A 9,439-nucleotide genomic window follows, 5' to 3' on the forward strand; every position below is an offset into this window, starting at 1 on the left:
CACATAATATTCAGCATGTGTCCAATTTTTTCAGAGCTGTTTTCCAAGCTGTGAACGCATTAGGTGTGAGTAGGTTTCAATCTGCATTCAGGCCCCTGTCTAAGGGTGTATACATCAGTAACTTTGTTATTTTGGGGAGTTAAGGCACAATTAATGTCAGTATCAGAAACATTAACTAATTATCTGGTACTCTGTAGCTTGAGTCTTATTACTAAACCCTTACACTGACTAAAACATCATCTTGGATAGAAACCCTTTCAGAGTGAACTCCCTCTTGGTCAATCTCAGCTTTCACAGAGGCACACAGACAGAGATAAAAGCTGAACTGTACCAAGCATGGATTTCAAACCTTGCTAATGATCTCTGGGGATTAATGCCATGGGTGGAGACACTCCATGGGGCACAATAGCAACAGGGGACTGATGATACACCTGCAAAGAAGACCTTGTTAGTAAGAAAAGGGAAAAAAAAAAAATCAGTGAAGTCATGATGAAACTGAACCTCTTCGATCTCTTTTCTTGCTGTAGAATATTTTTTGTAGCTGTAACAATATCCACAACCCACTCACACTTTTGTTACCTCAGCAAAAATACTGGTAGTGTTACTGAGAGGAAATGATTCCTAAGTGATAGAAACCCTATTGTTCCTGCTCACCATAATTTCAGTGTACATGACTCGTTCCAAGTACCCTTCTTGAGACCAGGGTAGGGAATCTACCCAGTTTGCAGTGGATATCATGAAGACAAGTTTAGCTAGAAGGTAAATTCCCTGTGAAGGTAGTAGGGGTGTAACTGTGAGTTGGATGTGACCCTGTTGACCACCAACATGTCCATGGTCCAGTTTAGCAGAAGTGATAGGAGTGTTAAGGCTGCATTAAGACTGCCAACACCAGTAGTCTCTGGGACCTAAGATTTGTCCTTCCTGGCTACTGGAGGTGAGTCTAGTGGGCCCTAAGGCCAAGAGATATCTCTGTTCCAGGCCAATAGATCCAGTGCAACTGCTGCTGTGTCATTCATATGCTCATCCAGCAGTGAGCACACACTAGCTGTGGATGGAAATGCATTCAATGAGACACAGACCACATGCAGGAAGTAGTTTCTCTGTTCTGGGCTGTGAAGACCTAGTTTATCAAGGTGAGATGGAGTTATTCCTCTCTTGTGTAATTCTCTCTCTGCAGTAGGTGCACGTGTATCTCAGTACATCTTGACTCTTGTGGCCCAGGCCACCAGGTCAAAGGCAAAAATCCTGTGCCCTATGGCCTCCAGTAGCTGCTTGTAGGATTGTAAACATGCTGGTGGCTGGAAAAAAAAATCTTCCTCCTGTGAGACTTCTGTTTGAGTGGTGAGGGCTGGCAAGAGAAGGGACAGAGCAACAGGCAGGACTTGGTTGTTCAGTACAGTAATTCAGCTACAAGTGATGAGGATGAGAATGAGAAGAATAGTGACTGTGCCTGCCATGAGTGATTCTATCTCTATGAACTCTAATGCATCTGGCAGAGAGGACAGCATAATCTAATGGGAACAGTGGAAGAGCAGAAAGGATCAGTTCTCCAGACTTGGTGAAGGGACACAAGAGAGTTTTAGTCATCTGCTTGGTGAGTTGAAAGTTCTGGCAGTCTCATTTTGGCAAAGTTAGGAGTCCACATGGTTATGGCAATAACCTCAAAAGGAGGGGTCCTCTCTCCTTTCCTCTTGCCTGTTATCCTTCATTGTACTGAGCAGTTGGCAGAAGAGTGTCTAAAGGTGGTGAGAGACAGCATTACTTCTGATTGCAGTCCTTGCTGAAACCCTGACCTCCCAAAATAAGAAAATCAGCAGACAGGATAGATAATTAGGTTCCGCAAACGTAAGAGACAGCAGAAGGACAGAAAGAAGCTTGCTGAGGAATACATGAGCAATTCAGCTCACCTCATGCCTGTAGCCAGCACAATACTCTTAGATTGCTCATTGACAGTGATACTTGTGAATGAGCATCATCTGCTTCAAACAGCCACAGTGACAACACTTGGATGGGCAATTTCCTCACAGACCCTTCGCTGGCTTAACCAAAACTGCCTCTGCTTGTTGTCTGCCCGAGCAACAGTCACCATGGTACAGGGCAGGTGGCAGGAGGAAGAGATCTCCCGTCCTCCATCAGCATGCCACCAAGAGACACTGTCTGCCTTCCCCCAGAGAGCACCTGCCATCCTCTTCTGCTCACCATGGACACTTGGTAGAAGACCAAGCGGGAGTCCATTCAAAAGTGACTGGCCTGCAAATGAGACAAGGGCAGCGTGGAATGGCTGAGCAGGAGCCTGTGCATCAACCTGTAGAGAAAATCTCCAGCCCCCCGGCACATACTGGCCAGGGGCAGTTGCAATTTCAGGAGAAAGAAACACAAGGAGACTCGGGCTGTGATGAAGCATTGCTTTAATGCAAACAAAAAGGGCTTTGGGACAGGAGGGGGAAGAGTGCTGAGCACGAGAGGGGGAGGGCTCCACAGGACATCACCCCTTGCAGCAGCGGGATGCAGAGCACCTGCAAGGTGCTCCTTTCTCCCCATCACAGCTAGAGCTGGTGAGAATCGCCCCCCATCCATGGCAAGGGCAGGGGAAGTGCTTTGCTTTGGTCAGGGCAAAAGCTCCGGAGGCTGGGAGGGAGGGAGGGTGAGGAACTAGCTGGGGATAACAAGGAAAGCATAGGAAGATTAAGAGCAAGAAGTGCACAATGTCAAGGGATGGCACACGGCTCCTGTGCGTGGAGGGGAAGAGGCAGGAGCCCCACACACTGTGAAACCACAGGCATCTCCCCCATCCTGGATCCAGATCTCGTTTGTTCGTTCCTGGTCGTCCTTCCCAACACGAGCGATCCACCGTCCCTACCAGCAGGGATTGCACAAACGCAGGGACCCACAGAGACCGCTCCCAAGGCCTGCAAATCTCCCAAATCCAAGGGAGCCCCCAGAAGAGATGGGAACCCCCGCGGAGCTGAGGGAGCTGCCAACAGCAGCTGACAGAGAGGATCCCACGGCTGTGCTCTGAGGGAAGGAGGTGAGGATGGGGCCCGGCATGGTCACCACCACCGGGGAGGGCTCGATGTACACGGTGGAGTCAGCGCAGCGCTGGACACAGGGCTCGTTGCAGCTGCTTGCAAGGGGAGCTGGGCCACAGGGGCCGCAGGGGCTTGGGGGACAGGGTCTCCAGCAAGACATCTCTGGGTGAAGGAGGCAGAGCTGAAACACAGAGCAGGGCGTGAGCATGACATGGAAGCTGAGGGGAGACAACAGATCAGAACATCAAGTGCCTGCGCAAAGAGCCCGGTGCGGTTCAGACTTACCTGGCTGACAGGGGAGATGGCAGCGAGGGCAGTGGATGGCAGCTGTGGAGACACAGGGACTTTTATACCCTGTCTCCAAAGCCTCGGGGGGCCCAAAGCATTCTTTTTGCATGAAGCATTCTCCTGACTTGCAGTATTTGCTTGCAACGTGCTCCTGGATGTTTACACATTTCCCCCTTTCATCAGAGAGGGTTTGCTCCCATCGAACATGTGCGCAAGAATAAAGGTGCCCTTTGAAGTTCATCAATTGTTATGCTGCTTCTTAAAGCCACGGGTCTTGTTGTACATCTTGTCTAGGCTGCCCGCAGAAACACACAGTGGCATTGCTGGCCACGCACATTCCTGGGGCACGGTCTCCACCACCGCCCTTCCACACCACACACTGACCTCGGGCACTCAGGAGTTCAGCACCTGAAGCACCCCTCCTGTTGACATATGCCTTCACTGTAGCCTGTGGTTATCAGTCCTTATGGCTCACCCAGTGTGCAAGTCATATGGGCATCAGCAAAACATCAAAGGGCAGGCCAAAGAGCTGAGCTGCTCACTCTCATCAGGACTGTCCAGCTGTTTCACTCCTGGATGGGAAAGGTGTTATTCCTAGACAATATAACCATTGTTTTTCTTCTTCCCACTGGGCATATGAGTTCAGCTGAGAGAGTTTATTGTTTACTGAAAAACAAGTCTATGAAAGGTATGTTCGAAGGGCCTTATGACTCCTTGTCTGAGGCTGAGCCAAGCCAAAATGGCTTTGTTTTTCTCCTCATGCTCATCCTGGAGGCAAACAGCCTCTCTGGGATGTGGGAAAGACTAGGAACCAGAGCTCCCAGGTGCTTCTGTTGTGTAAGGATCAGAAGAAACAGTTCCTGTACTGGGTGCAGAAGAGTACAAGAGCTGGGCAGAGGATGGGTCAAAAAAGATTCTGGTGGATCATTGCCCAAACGTCTCAAGACAACTGCGAAGCCAGTGAGTCTCTGCTGGGCAGGCCAAGGCCCTGAGCTGGAATCAACATTGAAGTGTCTTCAGGTGCTGAAATCCTGAGTGCCCGGGGTCAGTGTGTGGTGTGGAAGGGCGGTGGTGGAGACCGTGCCCCAGGAATGTGCGTGGCCAGCAATGCTGCTGTGTGTTTCTGCGGGCAGCCTAGACAAGATGGACAACAAGACCCGTGGCTTTAAGAAGCAGCATAACAATTGATGAACTTCAAAGGGCACCTTTATTCTTGCGCACATGTTCGATGGGAGCAAACCCTCTCTGATGAAAGGGGGAAATGTGTAAACATCCAGGAGCACGTTGCAAGCAAATACTGCAAGTCAGGAGAATGCTTCATGCAAAAAGAATGCTTTGGGCCCCCCGAGGCTTTGGAGACAGGGTATAAAAGTCCCTGTGTCTCCACAGCTGCCATCCACTGCCCTCGCTGCCATCTCCCCTGTCAGCCAGGTAAGTCTGAACCGCACCGGGCTCTTTGCGCAGGCACTTGATGTTCTGATCTGTTGTCTCCCCTCAGCTTCCATGTCATGCTCACGCCCTGCTCTGTGTTTCAGCTCTGCCTCCTTCACCCAGAGATGTCTTGCTGGAGACCCTGTCCCCCAAGCCCCTGCGGCCCCTGTGGCCCAGCTCCCCTTGCAAGCAGCTGCAACGAGCCCTGTGTCCAGCGCTGCGCTGACTCCACCGTGTACATCGAGCCCTCCCCGGTGGTGGTGACCATGCCGGGCCCCATCCTCACCTCCTTCCCTCAGAGCACAGCCGTGGGATCCTCTCTGTCAGCTGCTGTTGGCAGCTCCCTCAGCTCCGCGGGGGTTCCCATCTCTTCTGGGGGCTCCCTTGGATTTGGGAGATTTGCAGGCCTTGGGAGCGGTCTCTGTGGGTCCCTGCGTTTGTGCAATCCCTGCTGGTAGGGACGGTGGATCGCTCGTGTTGGGAAGGACGACCAGGAACGAACAAACGAGATCTGGATCCAGGATGGGGGAGATGCCTGTGGTTTCACAGTGTGTGGGGCTCCTGCCTCTTCCCCTCCACGCACAGGAGCCGTGTGTCATCCCTTGACATTGTGCACTTCTTGCTCTTAATCTTCCTGTGCTTTCCTTGTTATCCCCAGCTAGTTCCTCACCCTCCCTCCCTCCCAGCCTCCGGAGCTTTTGCCCTGACCAAGGCAAAGCACTTCCCCTGCCCTTGCCATGGATGGGGGGCGATTCTCACCAGCTCTAGCTGTGATGGGGAGAAAGGAGTGCCTTGCAGGTGCTCTGCATCCCGCTGCTGCAAGGGATGATGTCCTGTGGAGCCCTCCCCCTCTCGTGCTCAGCACTCTTCCCCCTCCTGTCCCAAAGCCCTTTTTGTTTGCATTAAAGCAATGCTTCATCACAGCCCGAGTCTCCTTGTGTTTCTTTCTCCTGAAATTGCAACTGCCCCTGGCCAGTGTGTGCCGGGGGGCTGGAGATTTTCTCTACAGGTTGATGCACAGGCTCCTGCTCAGCCATTCCACGCTGCCCTTGTCTCATTTGCGGGCCAGTCACTTTTGAATGGACTCCCGCTTGGTCTTCTACCAAGTGTCCATGGTGAGCAGAAGAGGATGGCAGGTGCTCTCTGGGGAAAGGCAGACAGTGTCTCTTGGTGGCATGCTGATGGAGGACGGGAGATCTCTTCCTCCTGCCACCTGCCCTGTGCCATGGTGACTGTTGCTCGGGCAGAGAACAAGCAGAGGCAGTTTTAGTCAAGCCAGTGAAGAGACAACCAAGCCTGGGAAACAGCACATCCAAACAGTGTATCTATGACTGAGGAAGATGATGCTCACTCACATACAGGTGTCGTTGTCAATGCATATTTAAAGTATATCATTCAGACTACAAGCATGGGGTGAGGTGAGTGGCAGATGGCATTTTAGTGTAAAAACCTCACCTTCAGCTGAACTGTTTTTCAAAGGTGAAAACATCCTTTTTGTCTATAAGCCATGACACTTTCAAAAACCCATTGCTTCTGAGAAGCTTCACAATAGGCTAAAGTCACCAACAGATAGGTGTGCCTGCCCAGAGGTTGTCAGTACACTGTACCAGGTCTCCTGCTTGAGCTGCTGCTTCTCAGCACAGTAGTTGCTCCGGCCAGCACTGCTCACAAGCCTTTTTCTGAGAGACAGAAAGGAAAACGTAGGTTTTTTTCCTTGCTTCCTTCCTCTTCTTAACCATCTGGGGAAGAATGTGCCTCACGAGTATAAGTGGACACATGAAGGTTTCCCCTTGCCACGTGAACCGGGTGGACTCCACCATCTGGGTGAGGCAGGTTTCCTTCATGACAGTGTTTGGTGTAATGTGACGGAATGCACATCTCTCCAGAGAGTTGTTCAGTGCATGGATACTGACCTTGGGTGTTGTCACCACATCTCAGGCCAGCAACAGGCCTTGCCCAGCAGCCTGTGTTCAGTGGCACTGAATCTCCCACCACTCCCAGCACTGTCTATAGGTGTGACATATGTATGCCCATCAGCAGCCTTGCAGAGTGGCCGGCTGCCTGGAGGACCCCATGAGCAGGGGGAGGAGTGGGAAGTGCAGAAGATTCCTGCAGGTTCTGTCCCCTATATCCTGCCCGGGATCTCTGCCATTCCCTGCAGCCCATCCATAGAGCATCATTGCTTTGGGAGCTGCTCACAGGCAGGTCTTCCTGGACACCTCAGAATGTGTAGCTGAGGAGGGGCAGAGGCCAAGAGGAGAGGGGCCAGTCTGGCTGGAGTGCTTTCCCAAGGCCAAGGCCACACGGTTTACAGCAGTTTGGACCTTGTCAAAGCAGGTAGCTAGAAAACAGCAGCAAGGCCTTTCTTTGCACAGCTGTGGCTCAGCCTGGAAACACAAGAACCAGAGCATCAGAGATTTCCACTATGAGCAGGTGGTTATGTAGGGGGCAGGATCCTCACAGCTTGCTGAGAGAATTGTACCCAAAACTGGCTGGCTGGAGCTGCAGAGACAGAGCTTGGAGCAGATCCTGCAGCTGCTGAGCTCAGAGGATTTCCTGGCCAGCCTGCCACAGGCTATCCAGAGCAGGAACTGAGCCAACCCAGGCCTTAGAACAGCCCCAGGAGAGTTGTGCCTTTTAAACGCATTTCTGTGGCAGGTTCTCTGTCAGCTGGGATTCAGCCTACAAGGAGCCCATCCCGGGCTGAGACAGGAGCACTTCCCAATCATTCTGTGCATCCCTTGCCAGATGGACACCTTGTGCTTGGAGGCTCCTGCTTTTGTCAGCAGTTGCTGTGGATGTCCCATGCTAGCAGAGCCAGAGGAATTTGCTGCCAACACCCCTAGTGCTTTCTGGGACTTCTTTTTAGTAGAACTCCTCTCTCTGTCTCCTTTTAGACAGGCTTCTCTTGTGACCTCACCTTTCCATGCCACCCCCTGCCTTGCTGAGGGGCACGTGGGGAGTGCTGGCACCTGAGAAAGCAGAGGAGAAAGCAGGTGGCAGTGTGAGGGAGCAGGGGCAGAAGGCAGAGCGGGGCCATGGGCGTGGGTGCCGCGACAGCTGCAGCAGCGCAGGGTAAAAGCTGTGGGGTGAGGCAGCAGCGGTGCAAAATGGCCTTAGCAGAGGATGGTTTCGATTCCTCGACCTCTGGGTTATGGGCCCAGCACGCTCCCGCTGCACCACTCTGCTCCCCCACTCACCTGCCACCCGCCCCAGCCCGGCCCTGGCACTGCCGCACCCCCTCCCTCCCTGCCTCTCTCCTCTCACCTCACACGGCCACCCAAAGGGGCTCCCTCAAAACTTCACCTCCTTTCCCACCAGGATCACAAACTCCAGAGCCTTGCCTTGCCCTTCTCCCACACCTCCTGCCCACAGCCATGCACGGCCACCACCCACTCTGCCTCTCCAGCTGCTCAAGGCAACCCTGCACACAGGGCTCTGCAGGGCCCAGGACACCTCCAGTCCAGGGAGATCATGAGGGCTGCAGCCCTCACCACAAATCCAGCTGCGCTCCCAGGGTGCTGTGGGACTGTACCCGTGATACAGTTCAGTTCCTTGCTGGCCAAGGAGTGAGAGAGACTCTTTACTTTGAATTAACAGGGAATTCATTCTCCTCTTTTACCGGTGTACACAGAGGTGCCCTAGCTTAATGCTGGTCATTTTTATCATTTTTACCTTGATATAAAAGCTTGTATTCTAGGCAGAGCTTATACTTCTAAGCAAGTTTGATAGGTGGAGCTCCTCGCCCTTCACTCTGGGTACTAATTGGAAACAATGCCATGCTCAGCACCCAGTCCCCTCATCATTTGCCTTTTTCTTCTTCATTCATACAGAAAATGTCTGTGAGCTTTTTTCCCCTCCCAGTGCTACCCCCAGCCTCAGTGCCATGGCTGCAGGGCAGACACCATTGCACCATCAATGAGCTTTTCTGCCATCCCCTTCCAAAGGCCCCTCAGGGTTTCCCTGGTCCTTCTGGGCAGGTTTGCAGCAGTTCCTCCTGTGCTGCTGCTGCTGTGGGGGAAGAGCTGGGAGTTCAAGTGCAGGAGGAGCCCTGTGGGCAGCCTGCAGCTCCTGTCCCTGGCAGCCCGGAGGGTGGGAGCTGTGCAGGTCTTGGCACCCAAAAGGGCTCTTTGCCCCGTAGTTGGCAGGATTCGAACCTGCGCGGGGAAACCCCAATGGATTTCTAGTCCATCGCCTTCACCACTCGGCCACAACTACCTGCTTCCAACTAAAGGATGATCAACTGAGGGGACTGAAAAGTTATTCAAAATCTCTCTATTAAGTTTTACAAAGAAAAAAATCAGAAACTGGCCCTGCAGGGCCGTGATCTCCAGGTTAAAGTCTCAAGCTCAGTGACTGAGGGTTTTGATGCTCTAGTCTAAGCTCAAGGAGCTCTTTCTGTAACTGCTGGTAAGCTCAGGACAGCAGCCAGTGCTCATCCTGGCAGACCAGGTGCTGAGGGAGGAGGAGAACAAAGGACCACGACTCTCCAGTGATGCTGCACAAAAGGCTTTAATGAGAAAGAGTAAATGCAGTGACACAGAGCAGAGATCAGGAAAAACGTTTGCAGGGGTCAGGGAGGGACAAAAGTGGGCCCATTTCCCATGGAGCAAGGGGATGATGTGCCATCCTCAGCAGTTCAGGTTGCAGCGGGGGATAGGCAGACACAGCCCAGACCCCCCCAGACCAAG

General features: G+C 52.6%; 1 non-coding gene across 1 annotated transcript; it reads right to left on the reverse strand.

Moving 5' to 3' along the window:
• Positions 1-8,884: 8,884 nt before the first annotated feature.
• TRNAS-AGA lies at positions 8,885-8,966 on the reverse strand. Its single transcript has one exon. It is a non-coding gene; the product is annotated as a tRNA-Ser (tRNA).
• Positions 8,967-9,439: the final 473 nt, after the last annotated feature.

Source organism: Chiroxiphia lanceolata, chromosome 12, assembly GCF_009829145.1.
Source record: "Chiroxiphia lanceolata isolate bChiLan1 chromosome 12, bChiLan1.pri, whole genome shotgun sequence".
Lineage (NCBI taxonomy): Eukaryota > Metazoa > Chordata > Aves > Passeriformes > Pipridae > Chiroxiphia > Chiroxiphia lanceolata.